Source organism: Schistocerca nitens, chromosome 11 (genome assembly GCF_023898315.1).
Source record: "Schistocerca nitens isolate TAMUIC-IGC-003100 chromosome 11, iqSchNite1.1, whole genome shotgun sequence".
Classification (NCBI taxonomy): Eukaryota; Metazoa; Arthropoda; class Insecta; order Orthoptera; family Acrididae; genus Schistocerca; species Schistocerca nitens.
This window is the reverse complement of record NC_064624.1, coordinates 149348188-149375863: the sequence shown is the minus strand read 5'-3', so window position 1 is coordinate 149375863 and position 27676 is coordinate 149348188. Positions and strand designations below refer to the sequence as shown.

The 27676-nt window shown below is 48.9% G+C and overlaps 13 non-coding genes and 1 pseudogene across 13 annotated transcripts; all 14 read left to right on the top strand.

Annotated features, from left to right (window-relative positions):
• Window positions 1–4170: 4170 nt before the first annotated feature.
• On the top strand, window positions 4171–4289 carry LOC126214353 (5S ribosomal RNA). Its single transcript, XR_007541820.1, has one exon. It is a non-coding gene; the product is annotated as a 5S ribosomal RNA (ribosomal RNA).
• Window positions 4290–5312: 1023 nt separating this feature from the next.
• Window positions 5313–5432, top strand: LOC126214004 (5S ribosomal RNA; annotated as a pseudogene).
• A 7562-nt stretch (window positions 5433–12994) lies between these two features.
• LOC126213959 (5S ribosomal RNA) lies at window positions 12995–13113 on the top strand. Its single transcript, XR_007541590.1, has one exon. It is a non-coding gene; the product is annotated as a 5S ribosomal RNA (ribosomal RNA).
• A 1188-nt stretch (window positions 13114–14301) lies between these two features.
• On the top strand, window positions 14302–14420 carry LOC126213832 (5S ribosomal RNA). The gene has a single exon (XR_007541475.1). It is a non-coding gene; the product is annotated as a 5S ribosomal RNA (ribosomal RNA).
• Window positions 14421–15604: 1184 nt separating this feature from the next.
• LOC126213831 (5S ribosomal RNA) lies at window positions 15605–15723 on the top strand. Its single transcript, XR_007541474.1, has one exon. It is a non-coding gene; the product is annotated as a 5S ribosomal RNA (ribosomal RNA).
• A 1170-nt stretch (window positions 15724–16893) lies between these two features.
• On the top strand, window positions 16894–17012 carry LOC126213830 (5S ribosomal RNA). The gene has a single exon (XR_007541473.1). It is a non-coding gene; the product is annotated as a 5S ribosomal RNA (ribosomal RNA).
• Window positions 17013–18190: 1178 nt separating this feature from the next.
• Window positions 18191–18309, top strand: LOC126213958 (5S ribosomal RNA). The gene has a single exon (XR_007541589.1). It is a non-coding gene; the product is annotated as a 5S ribosomal RNA (ribosomal RNA).
• Window positions 18310–19497: 1188 nt separating this feature from the next.
• Window positions 19498–19616, top strand: LOC126213828 (5S ribosomal RNA). The gene has a single exon (XR_007541472.1). It is a non-coding gene; the product is annotated as a 5S ribosomal RNA (ribosomal RNA).
• A 1184-nt stretch (window positions 19617–20800) lies between these two features.
• On the top strand, window positions 20801–20919 carry LOC126213827 (5S ribosomal RNA). The gene has a single exon (XR_007541471.1). It is a non-coding gene; the product is annotated as a 5S ribosomal RNA (ribosomal RNA).
• Window positions 20920–22089: 1170 nt separating this feature from the next.
• On the top strand, window positions 22090–22208 carry LOC126213826 (5S ribosomal RNA). The gene has a single exon (XR_007541470.1). It is a non-coding gene; the product is annotated as a 5S ribosomal RNA (ribosomal RNA).
• Window positions 22209–23388: 1180 nt separating this feature from the next.
• Window positions 23389–23507, top strand: LOC126213824 (5S ribosomal RNA). The gene has a single exon (XR_007541468.1). It is a non-coding gene; the product is annotated as a 5S ribosomal RNA (ribosomal RNA).
• Window positions 23508–24687: 1180 nt separating this feature from the next.
• On the top strand, window positions 24688–24806 carry LOC126213823 (5S ribosomal RNA). The gene has a single exon (XR_007541467.1). It is a non-coding gene; the product is annotated as a 5S ribosomal RNA (ribosomal RNA).
• Window positions 24807–25986: 1180 nt separating this feature from the next.
• On the top strand, window positions 25987–26105 carry LOC126213965 (5S ribosomal RNA). The gene has a single exon (XR_007541595.1). It is a non-coding gene; the product is annotated as a 5S ribosomal RNA (ribosomal RNA).
• A 1187-nt stretch (window positions 26106–27292) lies between these two features.
• LOC126213822 (5S ribosomal RNA) lies at window positions 27293–27411 on the top strand. The gene has a single exon (XR_007541466.1). It is a non-coding gene; the product is annotated as a 5S ribosomal RNA (ribosomal RNA).
• Window positions 27412–27676: the final 265 nt, after the last annotated feature.

The following is a 27676-nucleotide window of genomic DNA, read 5'->3' as shown; positions in this document are numbered from 1 at the left end:
CTTTTTACCGACACTGCTGTCGATGCCGCCGCAATCAATGATCTTTTAAGTCACGTGCCGTATATTTTAACGCGACGAGATAGACTCAATCTTAATGCGGTTTATACCGCGGATGACGTAGAGGATGCCGTTAAAGGCAGTCAGACAGGGAAATCCCCCGGGAAAGACGGCATCCCAGCGGAGTTTTATCTGACATTTTTTGACTCTTTTAGTGAACTTTTAACGGAAATAGCTAATGACATCCGAAACGGCGCGGAAATCCCAGTGGACTTTGAAGAAGGACGTATCGTCCTCATTCCGAAATCGACTGCGACGCCGAGTTTAGAAACTGTACGCCCTATTACCCTTCTCAACTCGGATTATAAGATAATGGCCAGGTGCGTTGCTAATAGACTTAAGCAAGTTATGGGAAAAGTTTTAGATGCATCGCAGTCGTGCGCTGTTCGAGATCGAAATATTTTTGACGCCGTTTTAGCCTACAGGGACTGCATAGGCCACACGAAAAGCAGCAGGCTTCGCAATGCGGGAATTTTATTGGTCGATTTTCAAACTGCGTTCGATCGTGTAAGCCACTTTTATCTTCGCAGATTGATGACTCGCATGGGTTTCGGGACGAAGTTCACGGCCATGATAAGCAATATCTTAAGCGGTGCCACGTCGCGCGTTATCGTAAACGGTATCGCCAGCGACAAGATCCATATCAGCCGCTCAGTCCGACAGGGTTGCCCCCTATCTATGGCGCTGTTCGCGATCGCCTTGGACCCGCTCCTCCGTACCATTGGCCGCACTTGTCGAGGGATTCGCGTGGGAGACGACCGGCTTGTGTGTCGCGCTTATGCCGATGACTTGGGCGTCTTCATCGAACGGGCAGACGACATCGACCGCCTCTATGGCGTTCTGCAGCAATACGAACGGGCGACAGGCGCCGTAGTAAATCCGCGTAAGACGGTTCTCCTCCCGTTGACGGAGCGCATGCGTACTGAATACCGGCATTGGTACTGCGTGAAACGCCAGTCTAAGGTGCTCGGCGTGACACTGTCAGACAACTTACAACAGATGCAAGCTCTCAATTGGCGGTCCACTCTTTATAAAGTGCGCGCCGTGGTTAAAATTCATGCGCCGCGCAACTTGGCACTGTCGGACAAAGTTGCGCTTATTAATACCACCATTCTGGCAAGGGCGTGGTACCTGGCGCAAATCTTGCCGGTACCGAAGCAAATCGCACGGTCCATACGGCATGCATTTTATTGGTTTTTGTGGAAAGGCGATATTTTTAAGGTCGCTATGGCCACATGTACCCTGAAACCTTCGGAAGGCGGTCTCGGACTTGTCGATTTTAACGCCAAATGTGAGGCACTCTTTTATAAACGGACCAATGTTTTACTTGGCAAAGGTTTGGGCAGCCCTACGGCAGTTCTCTTTCATCAACACCGGCCGCGTTCCGTCACCGCCCCGGTCTACGTCGCCGGCATCCCCTTCTCCATCTCCCACGTGCGCCGTTACTACATCACGCACAGCTACGTAAGTCTCCACGACGTGCGAGGCCATGCGGTCGGAGATATTGCGGATGTCATCCGAGGACGACCACCACCCAATAAGTGGGAGCTCCGTCTGCCGCAGCACGATTGGAGCGCCGTGTGGCGAAACATCAGTTCCCGCGTCATACCAGCTGACGTGAGGGCCACGTGGTACAGGGTGGTCAACCGCACTGTTGCCACCAACTGCAAGCTCCACTCCATCAACCTCATCCGGTTCAGCCAGTGCGAGGCCTGCGGAGTACCGGACGACATCGAGCACCGCTTCGAGTGCTCCAGGTTCCGGGACATCTGGTACTGTGCGAGGGACATGATTCGACTCATAAATAGAGTGACAGTCAGGCAGGTTCCTGTGACGGACGCGATAGTGCCACAGTGGAAGCCTTACCCGTCCACAAAGCGGAATGCCACCATCTGGATATATGGACACACAATTCATGCCATCTTTAGTCTCAAAATTACCGATACTGTGACCTTTCTCACCAATTTATGGACTTTCCACAATGAAGAACGCGCCAGTAGGACCTATTCAGCGACGTTCGCTAATTTTTTGCATGTGGCTTTGTCCCATGCATTTCACTCGGTCGTGACCCCTCCTTAAAAGTGACTTATATCAATGTGTATATAATTATACACCCTTTCCTGATTATGTGATATATGGGAACGAACACTGCAAGAGAAATTGTTGGACAAGTTTTTTGTATTTGGGATCACCTTGACCGTCATCTTGATGACGAACTGTGACAGTTTTTTGTTTTTCCGATCTACGGACAGTGTTCACTACCTTATAAGTGTCACGTCGGAAGTTTTGTTTCTGTTTATCTTTGTGTTACAATTTTTTGTCTGAAATTGTCGTTTCGCTACCAGTGTTGTGTGTGACGCCAATGCCCTGCCACTTTGGTTGTTTGTTCTCTGCATGGTTTTCGTGTTTCGGTGCTACTCTCGAAAACCATCTTTTGTTTTTTATGTTGTTCGTTACCGCCTGTGGAAGTGTGGCGGTTCGTTTCTTTTACTACTTCCGTTTCATTTAGGGCATACGTCTCCTTTATTTCTTTTTTCTTCACCGCCAGTACCGCGGGGAAGCGGATCTGTTACCTTTCCTTCCATACGTTATTAGAGGGACCTCCCGGGCCTTACTCTTTCTTGATAGAGGTTTGTGACTGGTTCTTTTGTTGCGAAGTCCTTCATCTTCGTTTTCTTTCTCCCACATTTGGTCGGTATAATTCTTGCCGCCGCTTTACGGAAGAACTTTTCCGTTTGGCTTTCTTTACGAATATTTTCATTGTTTTCACCGTTGTTTAAGTCTTGCCCGCCCCTTCGATGACAGTGCCGCTCCTACGTCACCGGACGAGGACCCCTTCCCGTTCCATCTGGCGCACGCCATCTGCGACCGGCGAGAAGGAGCATATCTTCAGCCCCTCTTCGTTCTTCATTCTGCACTACCAACAGCATGTATTTATAGCTGAGAAGCTCGCCGAAGAAGGCGTATTGTGGAGAGCGAAAAGGCCGGGCTATAAGGGGAGTTGGGAGGCCCGTAAAAAAAAAAAAAAAAAAAAAAAAAAAAAAAAAAAAAAGAAAAAAAAAAAAAAAAAAAAAAAAGGTGCTGTTGGCCGCCCTTTATTTACTTGTTTTTTTATATACAGCCACCCCTGCCAGCCCTGTTTCCATACGACCTTTCTGAAGTGACAAAGATACTTCCTTAAGCATTTTAAACTACTGTAATGACCATAAGGTATGAAATTGCAGTAAATATCTCAGTTTGAGGGAGAATGTGCTAACCAAGTTCGCCAGGAAGTCTTTGAAAACGACAAAACAGTACGAATCGGCAGATATGTTCTGAAATACGTCAGCGCCTGTTGTTGTGTAGCGGTGTACAATTCCTACTTCGATATGTAATCATAAATTTATTCTTTCGTCTCGTCTCGTCATCTCCTGCAGACGTTTCTTGTGCTTGCGCTGTTATATGGGCCACGACCCGAGCGGCAGCGAGCGGCAGTCGAGCAAAGTCGGGACAAGTCGGGACGGGGCGGGGACAGGGACAGCGATAGGAATGGTGCGGATGCACTGCAAATTACGCAAACATCTCGTCTGAGGCGAGGCGAGGAAGCTCACATCGCCAGCAGTGGCGCCCTCCAACAAGACACTGCCACACGCCGCACAGGCCATACGCCGGTCGGCCGCGCGCCAGCCATCCACTGGACACCAGGGACAAGATGCGTCTTCCGCGAGTGTCGAAGGCTGCACGCGCCCAGCGGATGACAGGAGGTGCCACGAGCAGCTGTGCGTCTCACACACGCGGCGGCGCGCCCGCTAACTCGGCAGTCGCTCTGCTGGCACGTCGGATTGCGGAAGGAAGTGCTTACAATTACAATTCTGTTCATGTTTTGTTGTAAAGATGTTATCTTGTAACGATTTAATGTTAAAAAATAAAATGTATAAATTTCACAAAAAAAAAAAAAACTACGAAGCGCGTCCTTCCGGTGCATAATTTTTGGAACTCAGGATTGCATTCGCGCTAACCCGACGATTTGTCAATAACAAATAATGCGCCTGAGTTCGACCGAAAAGTATGATTTTGTGTGTCTTGGGATAAGAACCGAATGCGAATTCTGCCGTGCGCCTACATTTTACGGGCGCCAACGGCCATACCATGTTGACTACACCGGTTCTCGTCCGATCACCGAAGTTAAGCAACATCGGGCCCGGTTAGTACTTGGATGGGTGACCGCCTGGGAACACCGGGTGCTGTTGGCCGCCCTTTATTTACTTGTTTTTTTATATACAGCCACCCCTGCCAGCCCTGTTTCCATACGACCTTTCTGAAGTGACAAAGATACTTCCTTAAGCATTTTAAACTACTGTAATGACCATAAGGTATGAAATTGCAGTAAATATCTCAGTTTGAGGGAGAATGTGCTAACCAAGTTCGCCAGGAAGTCTTTGAAAACGACAAAACAGTACGAATCGGCAGATATGTTCTGAAATACGTCAGCGCCTGTTGTTGTGTAGCGGTGTACAATTCCTACTTCGATATGTAATCATAAATTTATTCTTTCGTCTCGTCTCGTCATCTCCTGCAGACGTTTCTTGTGCTTGCGCTGTTATATGGGCCACGACCCGAGCGGCAGCGAGCGGCAGTCGAGCAAAGTCGGGACAAGTCGGGACGGGGCGGGGACAGGGACAGCGATAGGAATGGTGCGGATGCACTGCAAATTACGCAAACATCTCGTCTGAGGCGAGGCGAGGAAGCTCACATCGCCAGCAGTGGCGCCCTCCAACAAGACACTGCCACACGCCGCACAGGCCATACGCCGGTCGGCCGCGCGCCAGCCATCCACTGGACACCAGGGACAAGATGCGTCTTCCGCGAGTGTCGAAGGCTGCACGCGCCCAGCGGATGACAGGAGGTGCCACGAGCAGCTGTGCGTCTCACACACGCGGCGGCGCGCCCGCTAACTCGGCAGTCGCTCTGCTGGCACGTCGGATTGCGGAAGGAAGTGCTTACAATTACAATTCTGTTCATGTTTTGTTGTAAAGATGTTATCTTGTAACGATTTAATGTTAAAAAATAAAATGTATAAATTTCACAAAAAAAAAAAAAACTACGAAGCGCGTCCTTCCGGTGCATAATTTTTGGAACTCAGGATTGCATTCGCGCTAACCCGACGATTTGTCAATAACAAATAATGCGCCTGAGTTCGACCGAAAAGTATGATTTTGTGTGTCTTGGGATAAGAACCGAATGCGAATTCTGCCGTGCGCCTACATTTTACGGGCGCCAACGGCCATACCATGTTGACTACACCGGTTCTCGTCCGATCACCGAAGTTAAGCAACATCGGGCCCGGTTAGTACTTGGCTGGCTGCCCGCCTGGCAACACCTCGGTGCTCTGCGCTCCGCCGGCCCGTGGTGTTTACGTTCAGCGCGCCGCAGCGTGTGGTGTTCGCGAGGCGACTTGCTTGCTTTGCTGATTTTTCACGGTACGTACTGACAACGATGGAAAGTGAAGATCGGAACAATAGTATTCAGTGCGAATTTAGCCGATCTGTCCCTCGTCCGACCGCTTTCGAAATTCATCATTGGATCCTTAATGATTTGAAAATCCCGGCTAGTGATATTTTCGGACTCCAATTGGACACTTTTTTAAATTCCGTCTTTTTGAAGTTAAGTAGTTCGGAACTCTGTGATACGGTTGTTAATGTCAATGATGGTGTGCGGCAATTTAAGCACGATAATCAAACCTTGAGTGACGTTAAAGTGACGAACGCGGGTTATGGCATACGGACTGTCAGGGTATTCAATCTGCCTTTTGAAGTAAAAAACGACACCATTTCGCGATGTCTCGGCCCTTACGGCACTGTGCTTTCCGTTGTTAAAGAAAAATGGTCTGCCGCGTACCCCATACAATGTGAAAATGGGGTGCGACGTGTACGAATGATTGTGCGAAAGCATGTGCCATCATTTGTTTACATGGCCGGGCACCGTGCTTTTATTACGTACAGTGGGCAACCGCAAACGTGTTCTTTTTGTAATCGGCCGGATCACTTTCGCCAAAATTGCCCGCGGCGTAAGGGGCCTTTGCAACTGCCGCTGGGCGAACACGGAAGCGAACCCATGAGTTGGGCGGCGGTCGCTTTAGGCGCCCCCCCACAGGCAGCTCGCCGTGTCGACCTTCCAGCAGCTATGGCCGCGTCCGTTGCTACTGTTACGGTGCCAATGCTAACCGATAGTGATCCCGTCATGTTAAACGCGGTAGCCCTACCGGAGACAGACGCGCGTGCAACAACCCCCGTCACGGGACCAGAACCCGCCCCGGTAGTTGCCCCCGCAGTGACCATTGCCTCAGTCCCGGAACTGGTCACCGACGAGACGCTCGCCCCCACAGCCGGTTCCAGTGTTGTGGCGGTCGATCAGTCTGTCACTTTAGCGGACATAGATAGGACAGTTTTCGTCCTCCCACAACAGGTGTCGGGAGTTTCGAATGTGGTCACGGCAGGCCGTGCACACGTGGACCGTGCCCCCTCTCTCGAAAGACGAGCCTCGTCTTCTTCTGTTAGTGCGTCGGTTCGGTCGCGCAGTGACCCCGAACACGATGGGCGTGACAGAAGTAGGAGTTCATCGACCGATTCCCGACGGTCGTCCGCGAGGAGAGAGCGTAGTCCGTCGCCTGTCGGGAGACCGCTATCTCAAGGGAAGCCAAAACGGCAGCGGCGTAAGGGGGGGCAGCGCGATGGCGCGGCAGTTCGGCCCGGCGCGGCCGCTCACGTGACCCGATCAGCTGTAGGCGCGAGAGCGGACGGCAGCGGTGCTGGCGGCGGCCAGGCTGCGGGCTCGGAAGCGCACAGGGCCGAAGTGGTCCGGCATCTGCAAACTGTTATCCATCAATCGGACGCGTTACCTGCCAGTGAATCGGTTCCACAACCTGCCGTGACAGATCCGCCTCAGGTTACGAGTGTGCGCCCTGTCACACAGGACGCTGTAGCAACACAACATAGTAGAGACTTACCCACGATGTCTGTCGCGGGGGCGTCACCACCTGTTACCCGACTGGGGGCGTGGGGTGATGAGCCGCCCGATGATTAATTTACAACTACTTCAAGTGTGGCATTCCGTCTTTTAAGCACGCCGACGACAACCCATGGTGAGTCGTTTTTGTATTTGTATTTTACCGTTTTATCTTGTGAGTGTTTTTATTGTTTTATCTGTGTTTTCCTGGTTTTCTTCTTTTATGGTTGCTGGTAATCAGTTTACGGTTCTAACGGTCAACGTTAATAAAATGCGTAGCCATCACAAAGCGATAGCACTGTATAATTTTTTAACTGAAAGCTGTTGTCAGGTAGCTTTTTTACAAGAGGTGACCACTGAAGCATTATCTTTTATCCGCGATTTTCACGAGTTCACTGCGTACGATAATATCATCGCGGATGACAGCACAGGCACTGCTATTTTAGTCCGATCGGACATCGAAGTGCAAAATATCGAATGCTTACCAAATGGGCGGGTCATAGTTTGTGAAATTAATGGTTACGCGTTTGTTAATGTTTACGCGCACTCTGGCAACAAACCTGCGCGGAATACTTTTTATGCTACCGAACTGTGCCAGGTTTTATATCAGAATAGAGATAATTTTATCCTCGGGGGTGATTTTAATGGTGTAATTGACGATCGCGATCAGGAACCACGGCCAAACCGGTGTGAGGAACTGAAGACGTTGGTTACTGGTTTACAGCTGCGAGACACGTGGCGGGTTCTCAACCCCCACCGTACAGCCTTTACGTATTTTTACGCTACCGGACATAGTCGTTTAGACAGGATTTACGTCTCGCCGCAGCTTGCACATACAGTTGTCACTGCCGAGGTGCAACCGGTGATTTTTTCCGACCATTGTAGTTACATTTGTCGGTTCACTTTAAGTGTGTGCCAACGTCCGTCAGTTAAAACTGTGTGGAAATTGAACTGCAGCATTTTAAATGATCCTTCTTTTAAAACGAGTTTTTTAAATATGTGGCACAACCTTGTGCGGTGCCGACCGGTCGGTTCCACCGCTATTTACTGGTGGACCGAGGTGGCCAAACCGGCGGTCAGAAAATTTTTAATTGATTCTAGTTGCGAAGCGGCACGGTGGCGCCGGGCCACGGCCGACTTCTACCGCCAGTGTTTGTGCGAGCTCGCGCAGCGTGTTACTGCGCAGCCGGAACTGTTGCCCACCCTGCGCGAATTTAAAGCAAAGTTGCTGCGGGATTTGCGGCAGAAATGTGAGGGGACAGTGAGGCGGCGCCAGCCTGTGGGCGCCGTGGTCGGCGAGACAGTCTCTGCGTACCACCTCCGTAGGGAGAGGTGCCGCCGCGCAAAACTCCGGCTCAACACGTGGACGCTCGCCGCCGGGATCAGAACCACGGACCACCAGGCGATTCAGGCGGAATTATATCAGTATTTCCAATCACTTTTTACCGACACTGCTGTCGATGCCGCCGCAATCAATGATCTTTTAAGTCACGTGCCGCATATTTTAACGCGACGGGATAGACTTAATCTTAATGCGGTTTATACCGCGGATGACTTAGAGGATGCCGTTAAAGGCAGTCAAACAAGGAAATCCCCCGGGAAAGACGGCATCCCAGCGGAGTTTTATCTGACATTTTTTGACTCTTTTAGTGAACTTTTAACGGAAATCGCTAATGATATCCGAAATGGAGCGGAAATCCCAGTGGACTTTGAAGAAGGACGTATCGTCCTCATTCCCAAATCGACTGCGACGCCGAGTTTAGAAACTGTACGCCCTATTACCCTTCTCAACTCGGATTATAAGATAATGGCCAGATGCGTTGCTAATAGACTTAAGCAAGTTATGGGAAAAGTTTTAGATGCATCGCAGTCGTGCGCTGTTCGAGATCGAAATATTTTTGACGCCGTTTTAGCCTACAGGGACTGCATAGGCCACACGAAAAGCAACAGGCTTCGCAATGCGGGAATTTTATTAGTCGATTTTCAAACTGCGTTCGATCGTGTAAGCCACTTTTATCTTCGCAGATTGATGACTCGCATGGGTTTCGGGACGAAGTTCACGGCCATGATAAGCAATATATTACGCAGTGCCACGTCGCGCGTTATCGTAAACGGTATCGCCAGCGACAAGATCCATATCAGCCGCTCGGTCCGACAGGGTTGCCCCCTATCTATGGCGCTGTTCGCGATCGCCTTGGACCCGCTCCTCCGTACCATTGGCCGCACTTGTCGAGGGATTCGCGTGGGAGACGACCGGCTTGTGTGTCGCGCTTATGCCGATGACTTGGGCGTCTTCATCGAACGGGCAGACGACATCGACCGCCTCTATGGCGTTCTGCAGCAATACGAACGGGCGACAGGCGCCGTAGTAAATCCGCGTAAGACGGTTCTCCTCCCGTTGACGGAGCGCATGCGTACTGAATACCGGCATTGGTACTGCGTGAAACGCCAGTCTAAGGTGCTCGGCGTGACACTGTCAGACAACTTACAACAGATGCAAGCTCTCAATTGGCGGTCCACTCTTTATAAAGTGCGCGCCGTGGTTAAAATTCATGCGCCGCGCAACTTGGCACTGTCGGACAAAGTTGCGCTCATTAATACCACCATTCTGGCAAGGGCGTGGTACCTGGCGCAAATCTTGCCGGTACCGAAGCAAATCGCACGGTCCATACGGCATGCATTTTATTGGTTTTTGTGGAAAGGCGATATTTTTAAGGTCGCTATGGCCACATGTACCCTGAAACCTTCGGAAGGTGGTCTCGGACTTGTCGATTTTAACGCCAAATGTGAGGCACTCTTTTATAAACGGACCAATGTTTTACTTGGCAAAGGTTTGGGCAGCCCTACGGCAGTTATCTTTCATCAACACCGGCCGCGTTCCGTCACCGCCCCGGTCTACGTCACCGGCATCCCCTTCTCCATCTCCCACGTGCGCCGTTACTACATCACGCACAGCTACGTAAGTCTCCACGACGTGCGAGGCCATGCGGTCGGAGATATTGCGGATGTCATCCGAGGACGACCACCGCCCAATAAGTGGGAGCTACGTCTGCCGCAGCACGATTGGAGCGCCGTATGGCGGAACATCAGTTCCCGCGTCATACCAGCTGACGTGAGGGCCACGTGGTACAGGGTGGTCAACCGCACTGTTGCCACAAACTGCAAGCTCCACTCCATCAACCTCATCCGGTTCAGCCAGTGCGAGGCCTGCGGAGTCCCGGACGACATCGAGCACCGCTTCGAGTGCTCCAGGTTCCGGGACATATGGTACTGTGCGAGGGACATGATTCGACTCATAAATAGAGTGACCGTCAGGCAGGTTACTGTGACGGACGCGATAGTGCCACAGTGGAAGCCTTACCCGTCCACAAAGCGGAATGCCACCATCTGGATATATGGACACACAATTCATGCCATCTTTAGTCTTAAAATTACCGATACTGTGACTTTTCTCACCCGTTTATGGACTTTCCACAATGAAGAACGCGCCAGTAGGACCTATTCAGCGACGTTCTCTAACTTTTTGCATGTGGCTTTGTCCCATGCATTTCACTCGGTCGTGACCCCTCCTTAAAAGTGACTTATATCTATGTGTATATAATTATACACCCTTTCCTGATTATGTGATATATGGGAACGAACACTGCAAGAGAAATTGTTGGACAAGTTTTTTGTGTTTGGGATCACCTTGACCGTCATCTTGATGACGAACTGTGACAGTTTTTTGTTTTTCCGATCTACGGACAGTGTACACTACCTTCTAAGTGTCACGTCGGAAGTTTTGTTTTTGTTTATCTTTGTGTTACCATTTTTTGTCTGAAATTGTCGTTTCGGTACCAATGTTGTGTGTGACGCCAATGCCCTGCCATTTTGGTTGTTTGTTCTCTGCATGGTTTTCGTGTCTTGGTGCTACTCTCGAAAACCATCTTTTGTTTTTTATGTTGTTCGTTACCGCCTGTGGAAGTGTGGCGGTTCGTTTCTTTTACTACTTCCGTTTCATTTAGGGCATACGTCTCCTTTATTTCATTTTTCTTCACCGCCAGTACCGCGGGGAAGCGGATCTGTTACTTTTCCTTCCATACGTTATTAGAGGGACCTCCCAGGCCTTCCTCTTTCTTGACAGAGGTTTGTGACTGGTTCTTTTGTTGCGAAGTCATTCATCTTCGTTTTCTTTCTCCCACATTTGGTCGGTATAATTCTTGCCGCCGCTTTATGGAAGAACTTTTCCGTTTGGCTTTCTTTACGAATATTTTCATTGTTTTCGACGTTGTTTAAGTCTTGCCCTCCCCTTCGATGACAGTGCCGCTCCTACGTCACCAGACGAGGACCCCTTCCCGTTCCATCTGGCGCACACCATCTGCGACCGGCGAGAAGGAGCATCTCTTTAGCCCCTCTTCGTTCTTCATTCTGCACTACCAACGGCATGTATTTATAGCTGAGAAGCTCGCCGCAGAAGGCGTATTGTGGAGAGCGAAAAGGCCGGGCTATAAGGGGAGTTGGGAGGCCTCCAAAAATAAAAAAAAAAAAAAAATAAAAAAAAAAAAAAACAAAAAAAAAAAAAAAAAAAAATAAGAAAAAAAAAGAAAAAAAAAAAAAAAAAAAAAAGAAAAAAAAAAAAAAAAGAAAAAAAAAAAAAAAGGTGCTGTTGGCTCTATCTCATTTTTTAATTTTTACGTCGCTACACCTGCCAGGCCTCTTTTTCGTACTAACTTAGAAAAAAAAAAAAAAAAAAAAAAAAAAAAAAAAAAAAAAAAAAAAAAAGGTGCTGTTGGCTCTCCCTTCTTTTTTTTCCTTTTTATGTCGCTACTCCTGCCAGCCCTCTCGCCATACTACCCTTCTGTTAAAAAAAAATAAAAAAAGGAAAAAAAAACAAAAAAAGCAAAAAACAAAAAAATGAAAAAATAAATAAATAAAAAATAAATTAAAAAAAGAAAAAAAGGTGCTGTGGGCTCCCCTTCCTTTTTTTTCCTTTTTATGTCGCTACTCCTGCCAGCCCTCTTGCCATACTACCCTTCTGTTGTGACAAAGACGTTTCCTTAAGCATTTTAAACTACTGTAATGGTGCGAAAACAAAAATAAAATAAAATAAAATAAATATGAGCCAATAAAAATGGTACTTTTGGCTCCCCTGCATTTTTGCTTTTTAAGTCGCTATCCTGCCAGCAGTCGTTTCATACTACCTTTCTGTCATGACAAAGATGCTTTCTTAAGCATTTTAAACTAATGCAACGGTACGATAATGCGGTAATTAACTCAGTTTGAGGGAGAATGTGCTAACGAAGTTTGCCGGGAAGTCTTTGAAAACGATAAAACAGCACGAATCTGCCCTGAAATGCGTCAGCGCCTATTGTTGTGCTGCACCGTAAAGTTCCAAATTTGATTTGTAATCATAAATTTTTTCTTTAGTCGCGTCGTCTAGTCCCGCAGACGTTTGTCGTGCTTGCGCCGTCATATGGACCACGACCCGAGCGGCAGCGAGCGGCAGTCGAGCAAAGCGGGCTAAGTCGGGACGGGGACAGGGATAGGAAAGGTGCGAATGCACTGCCAACTACGCAAACACCCGGTGTGAGGCGAGGAAGCTCACATCGCTACCAGTGGCGCCCTCCAGCACGACACTGCCACACCCCGCACAGACCATACGCCGGTCGGCCGCGCGCCAGCCCCCCGCTGGACACCAGGGACAAGATGCGCCTTCCGCGTGTGTCGAAGGTTGCACGCGACAAGCGAATGACAGGAGGTGCAACGAGCAGCTGCGCGTCTCACACACGCGACGGCGCGCCCGCCAATTCGGCAATCGTTCTGCTGGGACGTCGGGCGCGCACTCCGCGCCGTCCTCGAGGAACTCGCTGTTGCGGAAGGAGGTGCTTTCGTCAAATGCGGCCGAAAACTAACATTTTGTGTGTTGGGAGGAGAGCCGAATGCGAATTCTGCCGTGCGCCTACAGTATATGTGCGCCAACGGCCATACCATGTTAAATACACCGGTTCTCGTCCGATCACCGAAGTTAAGCAATATCGGGCCCGGTTAGTACTTGGATGGGTGACCGCCTGGGAACATCGGGTGCTGTTGGCTCTCCCTTCTTTTTTTTTTCCTTTTTATGTCGCTACTCCTGCCAGCCCTCTCGCCATACTACCCTTCTGTTAAAAAAAAATAAAAAATAAAAAAAGGAAAAAAAACAAAAAAAGCAAAAAACAAAAAAAATGAAAAAATAAATAAATAAAAAATAAATTAAAAAAAGAAAAAAGGTGCTGTTGGCTCCCCTTCCTTTTTTTTCCTTTTTATGTCGCTACTCCTGCCAGCCCTCTTGCCATACTACCCTTCTGTTGTGACAAAGACGTTTCCTTAAGCATTTTAAACTACTGTAATGGTGCGAAAACAAAAATAAAATAAAATAAAATAAATATGAGCCAATAAAAATGGTACTTTTGGCTCCCCTGCATTTTTGCTTTTTAAGTCGCTATCCTGCCAGCAGTCGTTTCATACTACCTTTCTGTCATGACAAAGATGCTTTCTTAAGCATTTTAAACTAATGCAACGGTACGATAATGCGGTAATTAACTCAGTTTGAGGGAGAATGTGCTAACGAAGTTTGCCGGGAAGTCTTTGAAAACGATAAAACAGCACGAATCTGCCCTGAAATGCGTCAGCGCCTATTGTTGTGCTGCACCGTAAAGTTCCAAATTTGATTTGTAATCATAAATTTTTTCTTTAGTCGCGTCGTCTAGTCCCGCAGACGTTTGTCGTGCTTGCGCCGTCATATGGACCACGACCCGAGCGGCAGCGAGCGGCAGTCGAGCAAAGTCGGGCCAAGTCGGGACGGGGACAGGGATAGGAAAGGTGCGAATGCACTGCCAACTACGCAAACACCCGGTGTGAGGCGAGGAAGCTCACATCGCTACCAGTGGCGCCCTCCAGCACGACACTGCCACACCCCGCACAGACCATACGCCGGTCGGCCGCGCGCCAGCCCCCCGCTGGACACCAGGGACAAGATGCGCCTTCCGCGTGTGTCGAAGGTTGCACGCGACAAGCGAATGACAGGAGGTGCAACGAGCAGCTGCGCGTCTCACACACGCGACGGCGCGCCCGCCAATTCGGCAATCGTTCTGCTGGGACGTCGGGCGCGCACTCCGCGCCGTCCTCGAGGAACTCGCTGTTGCGGAAGGAGGTGCTTTCGTCAAATGCGGCCGAAAACTAACATTTTGTGTGTTGGGAGGAGAGCCGAATGCGAATTCTGCCGTGCGCCTACAGTATATGTGCGCCAACGGCCATACCATGTTAAATACACCGGTTCTCGTCCGATCACCGAAGTTAAGCAACATCGGGCCCGGTTAGTACTTGGATGGGTGACCGCCTGGGAACATCGGGTGCTGTTGGCTCTCCCTTCTTTTTTTTCCTTTTTATGTCGCTACTCCTGCCAGCCCTCTCGCCATACTACCCTTCTGTTAAAAAAAAATAAAAAATAAAAAAAGGAAAAAAAACAAAAAAAGCAAAAAACAAAAAAAATGAAAAATAAATAAATAAAAAATAAATTAAAAAAAGAAAAAAGGTGCTGTTGGCTCCCCTTCCTTTTTTTTCCTTTTTATGTCGCTACTCCTGCCAGCCCTCTTGCCATACTACCCTTCTGTTGTGACAAAGACGTTTCCTTAAGCATTTTAAACTACTGTAATGGTGCGAAAACAAAAATAAAATAAAATAAAATAAATATGAGCCAATAAAAATGGTACTTTTGGCTCCCCTGCATTTTTGCTTTTTAAGTCGCTATCCTGCCAGCAGTCGTTTCATACTACCTTTCTGTCATGACAAAGATGCTTTCTTAAGCATTTTAAACTAATGCAACGGTACGATAATGCGGTAATTAACTCAGTTTGAGGGAGAATGTGCTAACGAAGTTTGCCGGGAAGTCTTTGAAAACGATAAAACAGCACGAATCTGCCCTGAAATGCGTCAGCGCCTATTGTTGTGCTGCACCGTAAAGTTCCAAATTTGATTTGTAATCATAAATTTTTTCTTTAGTCGCGTCGTCTAGTCCCGCAGACGTTTGTCGTGCTTGCGCCGTCATATGGACCACGACCCGAGCGGCAGCGAGCGGCAGTCGAGCAAAGCGGGCTAAGTCGGGACGGGGACAGGGATAGGAAAGGTGCGAATGCACTGCCAACTACGCAAACACCCGGTGTGAGGCGAGGAAGCTCACATCGCTACCAGTGGCGCCCTCCAGCACGACACTGCCACACCCCGCACAGACCATACGCCGGTCGGCCGCGCGCCAGCCCCCCGCTGGACACCAGGGACAAGATGCGCCTTCCGCGTGTGTCGAAGGTTGCACGCGACAAGCGAATGACAGGAGGTGCAACGAGCAGCTGCGCGTCTCACACACGCGACGGCGCGCCCGCCAATTCGGCAATCGTTCTGCTGGGACGTCGGGCGCGCACTCCGCGCCGTCCTCGAGGAACTCGCTGTTGCGGAAGGAGGTGCTTTCGTCAAATGCGGCCGAAAACTAACATTTTGTGTGTTGGGAGGAGAGCCGAATGCGAATTCTGCCGTGCGCCTACAGTATATGTGCGCCAACGGCCATACCATGTTAAATACACCGGTTCTCGTCCGATCACCGAAGTTAAGCAACATCGGGCCCGGTTAGTACTTGGATGGGTGACCGCCTGGGAACATCGGGTGCTGTTGGCTCTCCCTTCTTTTTTTTCCTTTTTATGTCGCTACTCCTGCCAGCCCTCTCGCCATACTACCCTTCTGTTAAAAAAAAATAAAAAAAGGAAAAAAAAACAAAAAAAGCAAAAAACAAAAAAATGAAAAAATAAATAAATAAAAAATAAATTAAAAAAAGAAAAAAAGGTGCTGTGGGCTCCCCTTCCTTTTTTTTCCTTTTTATGTCGCTACTCCTGCCAGCCCTCTTGCCATACTACCCTTCTGTTGTGACAAAGACGTTTCCTTAAGCATTTTAAACTACTGTAATGGTGCGAAAACAAAAATAAAATAAAATAAAATAAATATGAGCCAATAAAAATGGTACTTTTGGCTCCCCTGCATTTTTGCTTTTTAAGTCGCTATCCTGCCAGCAGTCGTTTCATACTACCTTTCTGTCATGACAAAGATGCTTTCTTAAGCATTTTAAACTAATGCAACGGTACGATAATGCGGTAATTAACTCAGTTTGAGGGAGAATGTGCTAACGAAGTTTGCCGGGAAGTCTTTGAAAACGATAAAACAGCACGAATCTGCCCTGAAATGCGTCAGCGCCTATTGTTGTGCTGCACCGTAAAGTTCCAAATTTGATTTGTAATCATAAATTTTTTCTTTAGTCGCGTCGTCTAGTCCCGCAGACGTTTGTCGTGCTTGCGCCGTCATATGGACCACGACCCGAGCGGCAGCGAGCGGCAGTCGGGCCAAGTCGGGACGGGGACAGGGATAGGAAAGGTGCGAATGCACTGCCAACTACGCAAACACCCGGTGTGAGGCGAGGAAGCTCACATCGCTACCAGTGGCGCCCTCCAGCACGACACTGCCACACCCCGCACAGACCATACGCCGGTCGGCCGCGCGCCAGCCCCCCGCTGGACACCAGGGACAAGATGCGCCTTCCGCGTGTGTCGAAGGTTGCACGCGACAAGCGAATGACAGGAGGTGCAACGAGCAGCTGCGCGTCTCACACACGCGACGGCGCGCCCGCCAATTCGGCAATCGTTCTGCTGGGACGTCGGGCGCGCACTCCGCGCCGTCCTCGAGGAACTCGCTGTTGCGGAAGGAGGTGCTTTCGTCAAATGCGGCCGAAAACTAACATTTTGTGTGTTGGGAGGAGAGCCGAATGCGAATTCTGCCGTGCGCCTACAGTATATGTGCGCCAACGGCCATACCATGTTAAATACACCGGTTCTCGTCCGATCACCGAAGTTAAGCAACATCGGGCCCGGTTAGTACTTGGATGGGTGACCGCCTGGGAACATCGGGTGCTGTTGGCTCTCCCTTCTTTTTTTTCCTTTTTATGTCGCTACTCCTGCCAGCCCTCTCGCCATACTACCCTTCTGTTAAAAAAAAATAAAAAAAGGAAAAAAAACAAAAAAAGCAAAAAACAAAAAAATGAAAAAATAAATAAATAAAAAATAAATTAAAAAAAGAAAAAAAGGTGCTGTGGGCTCCCCTTCCTTTTTTTTCCTTTTTATGTCGCTACTCCTGCCAGCCCTCTTGCCATACTACCCTTCTGTTGTGACAAAGACGTTTCCTTAAGCATTTTAAACTACTGTAATGGTGCGAAAACAAAAATAAAATAAAATAAAATAAATATGAGCCAATAAAAATGGTACTTTTGGCTCCCCTGCATTTTTGCTTTTTAAGTCGCTATCCTGCCAGCAGTCGTTTCATACTACCTTTCTGTCATGACAAAGATGCTTTCTTAAGCATTTTAAACTAATGCAACGGTACGATAATGCGGTAATTAACTCAGTTTGAGGGAGAATGTGCTAACGAAGTTTGCCGGGAAGTCTTTGAAAACGATAAAACAGCACGAATCTGCCCTGAAATGCGTCAGCGCCTATTGTTGTGCTGCACCGTAAAGTTCCAAATTTGATTTGTAATCATAAATTTTTTCTTTAGTCGCGTCGTCTAGTCCCGCAGACGTTTGTCGTGCTTGCGCCGTCATATGGACCACGACCCGAGCGGCAGCGAGCGGCAGTCGAGCAAAGCGGGCTAAGTCGGGACGGGGACAGGGATAGGAAAGGTGCGAATGCACTGCCAACTACGCAAACACCCGGTGTGAGGCGAGGAAGCTCACATCGCTACCAGTGGCGCCCTCCAGCACGACACTGCCACACCCCGCACAGACCATACGCCGGTCGGCCGCGCGCCAGCCCCCCGCTGGACACCAGGGACAAGATGCGCCTTCCGCGTGTGTCGAAGGTTGCACGCGACAAGCGAATGACAGGAGGTGCAACGAGCAGCTGCGCGTCTCACACACGCGACGGCGCGCCCGCCAATTCGGCAATCGTTCTGCTGGGACGTCGGGCGCGCACTCCGCGCCGTCCTCGAGGAACTCGCTGTTGCGGAAGGAGGTGCTTTCGTCAAATGCGGCCGAAAACTAACATTTTGTGTGTTGGGAGGAGAGCCGAATGCGAATTCTGCCGTGCGCCTACAGTATATGTGCGCCAACGGCCATACCATGTTAAATACACCGGTTCTCGTCCGATCACCGAAGTTAAGCAATATCGGGCCCGGTTAGTACTTGGATGGGTGACCGCCTGGGAACATCGGGTGCTGTTGGCTCTCCCTTCTTTTTTTTTTCCTTTTTATGTCGCTACTCCTGCCAGCCCTCTCGCCATACTACCCTTCTGTTAAAAAAAAATAAAAAATAAAAAAAGGAAAAAAAACAAAAAAAGCAAAAAACAAAAAAAATGAAAAAATAAATAAATAAAAAATAAATTAAAAAAAGAAAAAAGGTGCTGTTGGCTCCCCTTCCTTTTTTTTCCTTTTTATGTCGCTACTCCTGCCAGCCCTCTTGCCATACTACCCTTCTGTTGTGACAAAGACGTTTCCTTAAGCATTTTAAACTACTGTAATGGTGCGAAAACAAAAATAAAATAAAATAAAATAAATATGAGCCAATAAAAATGGTACTTTTGGCTCCCCTGCATTTTTGCTTTTTAAGTCGCTATCCTGCCAGCAGTCGTTTCATACTACCTTTCTGTCATGACAAAGATGCTTTCTTAAGCATTTTAAACTAATGCAACGGTACGATAATGCGGTAATTAACTCAGTTTGAGGGAGAATGTGCTAACGAAGTTTGCCGGGAAGTCTTTGAAAACGATAAAACAGCACGAATCTGCCCTGAAATGCGTCAGCGCCTATTGTTGTGCTGCACCGTAAAGTTCCAAATTTGATTTGTAATCATAAATTTTTTCTTTAGTCGCGTCGTCTAGTCCCGCAGACGTTTGTCGTGCTTGCGCCGTCATATGGACCACGACCCGAGCGGCAGCGAGCGGCAGTCGAGCAAAGTCGGGCCAAGTCGGGACGGGGACAGGGATAGGAAAGGTGCGAATGCACTGCCAACTACGCAAACACCCGGTGTGAGGCGAGGAAGCTCACATCGCTACCAGTGGCGCCCTCCAGCACGACACTGCCACACCCCGCACAGACCATACGCCGGTCGGCCGCGCGCCAGCCCCCCGCTGGACACCAGGGACAAGATGCGCCTTCCGCGTGTGTCGAAGGTTGCACGCGACAAGCGAATGACAGGAGGTGCAACGAGCAGCTGCGCGTCTCACACACGCGACGGCGCGCCCGCCAATTCGGCAATCGTTCTGCTGGGACGTCGGGCGCGCACTCCGCGCCGTCCTCGAGGAACTCGCTGTTGCGGAAGGAGGTGCTTTCGTCAAATGCGGCCGAAAACTAACATTTTGTGTGTTGGGAGGAGAGCCGAATGCGAATTCTGCCGTGCGCCTACAGTATATGTGCGCCAACGGCCATACCATGTTAAATACACCGGTTCTCGTCCGATCACCGAAGTTAAGCAACATCGGGCCCGGTTAGTACTTGGATGGGTGACCGCCTGGGAACATCGGGTGCTGTTGGCTCTCCCTTCTTTTTTTTCCTTTTTATGTCGCTACTCCTGCCAGCCCTCTCGCCATACTACCCTTCTGTTAAAAAAAAATAAAAAATAAAAAAAGGAAAAAAAACAAAAAAAGCAAAAAACAAAAAAAATGAAAAATAAATAAATAAAAAATAAATTAAAAAAAGAAAAAAGGTGCTGTTGGCTCCCCTTCCTTTTTTTTCCTTTTTATGTCGCTACTCCTGCCAGCCCTCTTGCCATACTACCCTTCTGTTGTGACAAAGACGTTTCCTTAAGCATTTTAAACTACTGTAATGGTGCGAAAACAAAAATAAAATAAAATAAAATAAATATGAGCCAATAAAAATGGTACTTTTGGCTCCCCTGCATTTTTGCTTTTTAAGTCGCTATCCTGCCAGCAGTCGTTTCATACTACCTTTCTGTCATGACAAAGATGCTTTCTTAAGCATTTTAAACTAATGCAACGGTACGATAATGCGGTAATTAACTCAGTTTGAGGGAGAATGTGCTAACGAAGTTTGCCGGGAAGTCTTTGAAAACGATAAAACAGCACGAATCTGCCCTGAAATGCGTCAGCGCCTATTGTTGTGCTGCACCGTAAAGTTCCAAATTTGATTTGTAATCATAAATTTTTTCTTTAGTCGCGTCGTCTAGTCCCGCAGACGTTTGTCGTGCTTGCGCCGTCATATGGACCACGACCCGAGCGGCAGCGAGCGGCAGTCGAGCAAAGCGGGCTAAGTCGGGACGGGGACAGGGATAGGAAAGGTGCGAATGCACTGCCAACTACGCAAACACCCGGTGTGAGGCGAGGAAGCTCACATCGCTACCAGTGGCGCCCTCCAGCACGACACTGCCACACCCCGCACAGACCATACGCCGGTCGGCCGCGCGCCAGCCCCCCGCTGGACACCAGGGACAAGATGCGCCTTCCGCGTGTGTCGAAGGTTGCACGCGACAAGCGAATGACAGGAGGTGCAACGAGCAGCTGCGCGTCTCACACACGCGACGGCGCGCCCGCCAATTCGGCAATCGTTCTGCTGGGACGTCGGGCGCGCACTCCGCGCCGTCCTCGAGGAACTCGCTGTTGCGGAAGGAGGTGCTTTCGTCAAATGCGGCCGAAAACTAACATTTTGTGTGTTGGGAGGAGAGCCGAATGCGAATTCTGCCGTGCGCCTACAGTATATGTGCGCCAACGGCCATACCATGTTAAATACACCGGTTCTCGTCCGATCACCGAAGTTAAGCAACATCGGGCCCGGTTAGTACTTGGATGGGTGACCGCCTGGGAACATCGGGTGCTGTTGGCTCTCCCTTCTTTTTTTTCCTTTTTATGTCGCTACTCCTGCCAGCCCTCTCGCCATACTACCCTTCTGTTAAAAAAAAATAAAAAAAGGAAAAAAAAACAAAAAAAGCAAAAAACAAAAAAATGAAAAAATAAATAAATAAAAAATAAATTAAAAAAAGAAAAAAAGGTGCTGTGGGCTCCCCTTCCTTTTTTTTCCTTTTTATGTCGCTACTCCTGCCAGCCCTCTTGCCATACTACCCTTCTGTTGTGACAAAGACGTTTCCTTAAGCATTTTAAACTACTGTAATGGTGCGAAAACAAAAATAAAATAAAATAAAATAAATATGAGCCAATAAAAATGGTACTTTTGGCTCCCCTGCATTTTTGCTTTTTAAGTCGCTATCCTGCCAGCAGTCGTTTCATACTACCTTTCTGTCATGACAAAGATGCTTTCTTAAGCATTTTAAACTAATGCAACGGTACGATAATGCGGTAATTAACTCAGTTTGAGGGAGAATGTGCTAACGAAGTTTGCCGGGAAGTCTTTGAAAACGATAAAACAGCACGAATCTGCCCTGAAATGCGTCAGCGCCTATTGTTGTGCTGCACCGTAAAGTTCCAAATTTGATTTGTAATCATAAATTTTTTCTTTAGTCGCGTCGTCTAGTCCCGCAGACGTTTGTCGTGCTTGCGCCGTCATATGGACCACGACCCGAGCGGCAGCGAGCGGCAGTCGGGCCAAGTCGGGACGGGGACAGGGATAGGAAAGGTGCGAATGCACTGCCAACTACGCAAACACCCGGTGTGAGGCGAGGAAGCTCACATCGCTACCAGTGGCGCCCTCCAGCACGACACTGCCACACCCCGCACAGACCATACGCCGGTCGGCCGCGCGCCAGCCCCCCGCTGGACACCAGGGACAAGATGCGCCTTCCGCGTGTGTCGAAGGTTGCACGCGACAAGCGAATGACAGGAGGTGCAACGAGCAGCTGCGCGTCTCACACACGCGACGGCGCGCCCGCCAATTCGGCAATCGTTCTGCTGGGACGTCGGGCGCGCACTCCGCGCCGTCCTCGAGGAACTCGCTGTTGCGGAAGGAGGTGCTTTCGTCAAATGCGGCCGAAAACTAACATTTTGTGTGTTGGGAGGAGAGCCGAATGCGAATTCTGCCGTGCGCCTACAGTATATGTGCGCCAACGGCCATACCATGTTAAATACACCGGTTCTCGTCCGATCACCGAAGTTAAGCAACATCGGGCCCGGTTAGTACTTGGATGGGTGACCGCCTGGGAACATCGGGTGCTGTTGGCTCTCCCTTCTTTTTTTTCCTTTTTATGTCGCTACTCCTGCCAGCCCTCTCGCCATACTACCCTTCTGTTAAAAAAAAATAAAAAAAGGAAAAAAAAACAAAAAAAGCAAAAAACAAAAAAATGAAAAAATAAATAAATAAAAAATAAATTAAAAAAAGAAAAAAAGGTGCTGTGGGCTCCCCTTCCTTTTTTTTCCTTTTTATGTCGCTACTCCTGCCAGCCCTCTTGCCATACTACCCTTCTGTTGTGACAAAGACGTTTCCTTAAGCATTTTAAACTACTGTAATGGTGCGAAAACAAAAATAAAATAAAATAAAATAAATATGAGCCAATAAAAATGGTACTTTTGGCTCCCCTGCATTTTTGCTTTTTAAGTCGCTATCCTGCCAGCAGTCGTTTCATACTACCTTTCTGTCATGACAAAGATGCTTTCTTAAGCATTTTAAACTAATGCAACGGTACGATAATGCGGTAATTAACTCAGTTTGAGGGAGAATGTGCTAACGAAGTTTGCCGGGAAGTCTTTGAAAACGATAAAACAGCACGAATCTGCCCTGAAATGCGTCAGCGCCTATTGTTGTGCTGCACCGTAAAGTTCCAAATTTGATTTGTAATCATAAATTTTTTCTTTAGTCGCGTCGTCTAGTCCCGCAGACGTTTGTCGTGCTTGCGCCGTCATATGGACCACGACCCGAGCGGCAGCGAGCGGCAGTCGAGCAAAGTCGGGCCAAGTCGGGACGGGGACAGGGATAGGAAAGGTGCGAATGCACTGCCAACTACGCAAACACCCGGTGTGAGGCGAGGAAGCTCACATCGCTACCAGTGGCGCCCTCCAGCACGACACTGCCACACCCCGCACAGACCATACGCCGGTCGGCCGCGCGCCAGCCCCCCGCTGGACACCAGGGACAAGATGCGCCTTCCGCGTGTGTCGAAGGTTGCACGCGACAAGCGAATGACAGGAGGTGCAACGAGCAGCTGCGCGTCTCACACACGCGACGGCGCGCCCGCCAATTCGGCAATCGTTCTGCTGGGACGTCGGGCGCGCACTCCGCGCCGTCCTCGAGGAACTCGCTGTTGCGGAAGGAGGTGCTTTCGTCAAATGCGGCCGAAAACTAACATTTTGTGTGTTGGGAGGAGAGCCGAATGCGAATTCTGCCGTGCGCCTACAGTATATGTGCGCCAACGGCCATACCATGTTAAATACACCGGTTCTCGTCCGATCACCGAAGTTAAGCAACATCGGGCCCGGTTAGTACTTGGATGGGTGACCGCCTGGGAACATCGGGTGCTGTTGGCTCTCCCTTCTTTTTTTTCCTTTTTATGTCGCTACTCCTGCCAGCCCTCTCGCCATACTACCCTTCTGTTAAAAAAAAATAAAAAAAGGAAAAAAAAACAAAAAAAGCAAAAAACAAAAAAATGAAAAAATAAATAAATAAAAAATAAATTAAAAAAAGAAAAAAAGGTGCTGTGGGCTCCCCTTCCTTTTTTTTCCTTTTTATGTCGCTACTCCTGCCAGCCCTCTTGCCATACTACCCTTCTGTTGTGACAAAGACGTTTCCTTAAGCATTTTAAACTACTGTAATGGTGCGAAAACAAAAATAAAATAAAATAAAATAAATATGAGCCAATAAAAATGGTACTTTTGGCTCCCCTGCATTTTTGCTTTTTAAGTCGCTATCCTGCCAGCAGTCGTTTCATACTACCTTTCTGTCATGACAAAGATGCTTTCTTAAGCATTTTAAACTAATGCAACGGTACGATAATGCGGTAATTAACTCAGTTTGAGGGAGAATGTGCTAACGAAGTTTGCCGGGAAGTCTTTGAAAACGATAAAACAGCACGAATCTGCCCTGAAATGCGTCAGCGCCTATTGTTGTGCTGCACCGTAAAGTTCCAAATTTGATTTGTAATCATAAATTTTTTCTTTAGTCGCGTCGTCTAGTCCCGCAGACGTTTGTCGTGCTTGCGCCGTCATATGGACCACGACCCGAGCGGCAGCGAGCGGCAGTCGAGCAAAGTCGGGCCAAGTCGGGACGGGGACAGGGATAGGAAAGGTGCGAATGCACTGCCAACTACGCAAACACCCGGTGTGAGGCGAGGAAGCTCACATCGCTACCAGTGGCGCCCTCCAGCACGACACTGCCACACCCCGCACAGACCATACGCCGGTCGGCCGCGCGCCAGCCCCCCGCTGGACACCAGGGACAAGATGCGCCTTCCGCGTGTGTCGAAGGTTGCACGCGACAAGCGAATGACAGGAGGTGCAACGAGCAGCTGCGCGTCTCACACACGCGACGGCGCGCCCGCCAATTCGGCAATCGTTCTGCTGGGACGTCGGGCGCGCACTCCGCGCCGTCCTCGAGGAACTCGCTGTTGCGGAAGGAGGTGCTTTCGTCAAATGCGGCCGAAAACTAACATTTTGTGTGTTGGGAGGAGAGCCGAATGCGAATTCTGCCGTGCGCCTACAGTATATGTGCGCCAACGGCCATACCATGTTAAATACACCGGTTCTCGTCCGATCACCGAAGTTAAGCAACATCGGGCCCGGTTAGTACTTGGATGGGTGACCGCCTGGGAACATCGGGTGCTGTTGGCTCTCCCTTCTTTTTTTTCCTTTTTATGTCGCTACTCCTGCCAGCCCTCTCGCCATACTACCCTTCTGTTAAAAAAAAATAAAAAAAGGAAAAAAAAACAAAAAAAGCAAAAAACAAAAAAATGAAAAAATAAATAAATAAAAAATAAATTAAAAAAAGAAAAAAAGGTGCTGTGGGCTCCCCTTCCTTTTTTTTCCTTTTTATGTCGCTACTCCTGCCAGCCCTCTTGCCATACTACCCTTCTGTTGTGACAAAGACGTTTCCTTAAGCATTTTAAACTACTGTAATGGTGCGAAAACAAAAATAAAATAAAATAAAATAAATATGAGCCAATAAAAATGGTACTTTTGGCTCCCCTGCATTTTTGCTTTTTAAGTCGCTATCCTGCCAGCAGTCGTTTCATACTACCTTTCTGTCATGACAAAGATGCTTTCTTAAGCATTTTAAACTAATGCAACGGTACGATAATGCGGTAATTAACTCAGTTTGAGGGAGAATGTGCTAACGAAGTTTGCCGGGAAGTCTTTGAAAACGATAAAACAGCACGAATCTGCCCTGAAATGCGTCAGCGCCTATTGTTGTGCTGCACCGTAAAGTTCCAAATTTGATTTGTAATCATAAATTTTTTCTTTAGTCGCGTCGTCTAGTCCCGCAGACGTTTGTCGTGCTTGCGCCGTCATATGGACCACGACCCGAGCGGCAGCGAGCGGCAGTCGAGCAAAGTCGGGCCAAGTCGGGACGGGGACAGGGATAGGAAAGGTGCGAATGCACTGCCAACTACGCAAACACCCGGTGTGAGGCGAGGAAGCTCACATCGCTACCAGTGGCGCCCTCCAGCACGACACTGCCACACCCCGCACAGACCATACGCCGGTCGGCCGCGCGCCAGCCCCCCGCTGGACACCAGGGACAAGATGCGCCTTCCGCGTGTGTCGAAGGTTGCACGCGACAAGCGAATGACAGGAGGTGCAACGAGCAGCTGCGCGTCTCACACACGCGACGGCGCGCCCGCCAATTCGGCAATCGTTCTGCTGGGACGTCGGGCGCGCACTCCGCGCCGTCCTCGAGGAACTCGCTGTTGCGGAAGGAGGTGCTTTCGTCAAATGCGGCCGAAAACTAACATTTTGTGTGTTGGGAGGAGAGCCGAATGCGAATTCTGCCGTGCGCCTACAGTATATGTGCGCCAACGGCCATACCATGTTAAATACACCGGTTCTCGTCCGATCACCGAAGTCAAGCAATATCGGGCCCGGTTAGTACTTGGATGGGTGACCGCCTGGGAACATCGGGTGCTGTTGGCTCTCCCTTCTTTTTTTTTTCCTTTTTATGTCGCTACTCCTGCCAGCCCTCTCGCCATACTACCCTTCTGTTAAAAAAAAATAAAAAATAAAAAAAGGAAAAAAAACAAAAAAAGCAAAAAACAAAAAAAATGAAAAATAAATAAATAAAAAATAAATTAAAAAAAGAAAAAAGGTGCTGTTGGCTCCCCTTCCTTTTTTTTCCTTTTTATGTCGCTACTCCTGCCAGCCCTCTTGCCATACTACCCTTCTGTTGTGACAAAGACGTTTCCTTAAGCATTTTAAACTACTGTAATGGTGCGAAAACAAAAATAAAATAAAATAAAATAAATATGAGCCAATAAAAATGGTACTTTTGGCTCCCCTGCATTTTTGCTTTTTAAGTCGCTATCCTGCCAGCAGTCGTTTCATACTACCTTTCTGTCATGACAAAGATGCTTTCTTAAGCATTTTAAACTAATGCAACGGTACGATAATGCGGTAATTAACTCAGTTTGAGGGAGAATGTGCTAACGAAGTTTGCCGGGAAGTCTTTGAAAACGATAAAACAGCACGAATCTGCCCTGAAATGCGTCAGCGCCTATTGTTGTGCTGCACCGTAAAGTTCCAAATTTGATTTGTAATCATAAATTTTTTCTTTAGTCGCGTCGTCTAGTCCCGCAGACGTTTGTCGTGCTTGCGCCGTCATATGGACCACGACCCGAGCGGCAGCGAGCGGCAGTCGAGCAAAGTCGGGCCAAGTCGGGACGGGGACAGGGATAGGAAAGGTGCGAATGCACTGCCAACTACGCAAACACCCGGTGTGAGGCGAGGAAGCTCACATCGCTACCAGTGGCGCCCTCCAGCACGACACTGCCACACCCCGCACAGACCATACGCCGGTCGGCCGCGCGCCAGCCCCCCGCTGGACACCAGGGACAAGATGCGCCTTCCGCGTGTGTCGAAGGTTGCACGCGACAAGCGAATGACAGGAGGTGCAACGAGCAGCTGCGCGTCTCACACACGCGACGGCGCGCCCGCCAATTCGGCAATCGTTCTGCTGGGACGTCGGGCGCGCACTCCGCGCCGTCCTCGAGGAACTCGCTGTTGCGGAAGGAGGTGCTTTCGTCAAATGCGGCCGAAAACTAACATTTTGTGTGTTGGGAGGAGAGCCGAATGCGAATTCTGCCGTGCGCCTACAGTATATGTGCGCCAACGGCCATACCATGTTAAATACACCGGTTCTCGTCCGATCACCGAAGTTAAGCAACATCGGGCCCGGTTAGTACTTGGATGGGTGACCGCCTGGGAACATCGGGTGCTGTTGGCTCTCCCTTCTTTTTTTTCCTTTTTATGTCGCTACTCCTGCCAGCCCTCTCGCCATACTACCCTTCTGTTAAAAAAAAATAAAAAAAGGAAAAAAAAACAAAAAAAGCAAAAAACAAAAAAATGAAAAAATAAATAAATAAAAAATAAATTAAAAAAAGAAAAAAAGGTGCTGTGGGCTCCCCTTCCTTTTTTTTCCTTTTTATGTCGCTACTCCTGCCAGCCCTCTTGCCATACTACCCTTCTGTTGTGACAAAGACGTTTCCTTA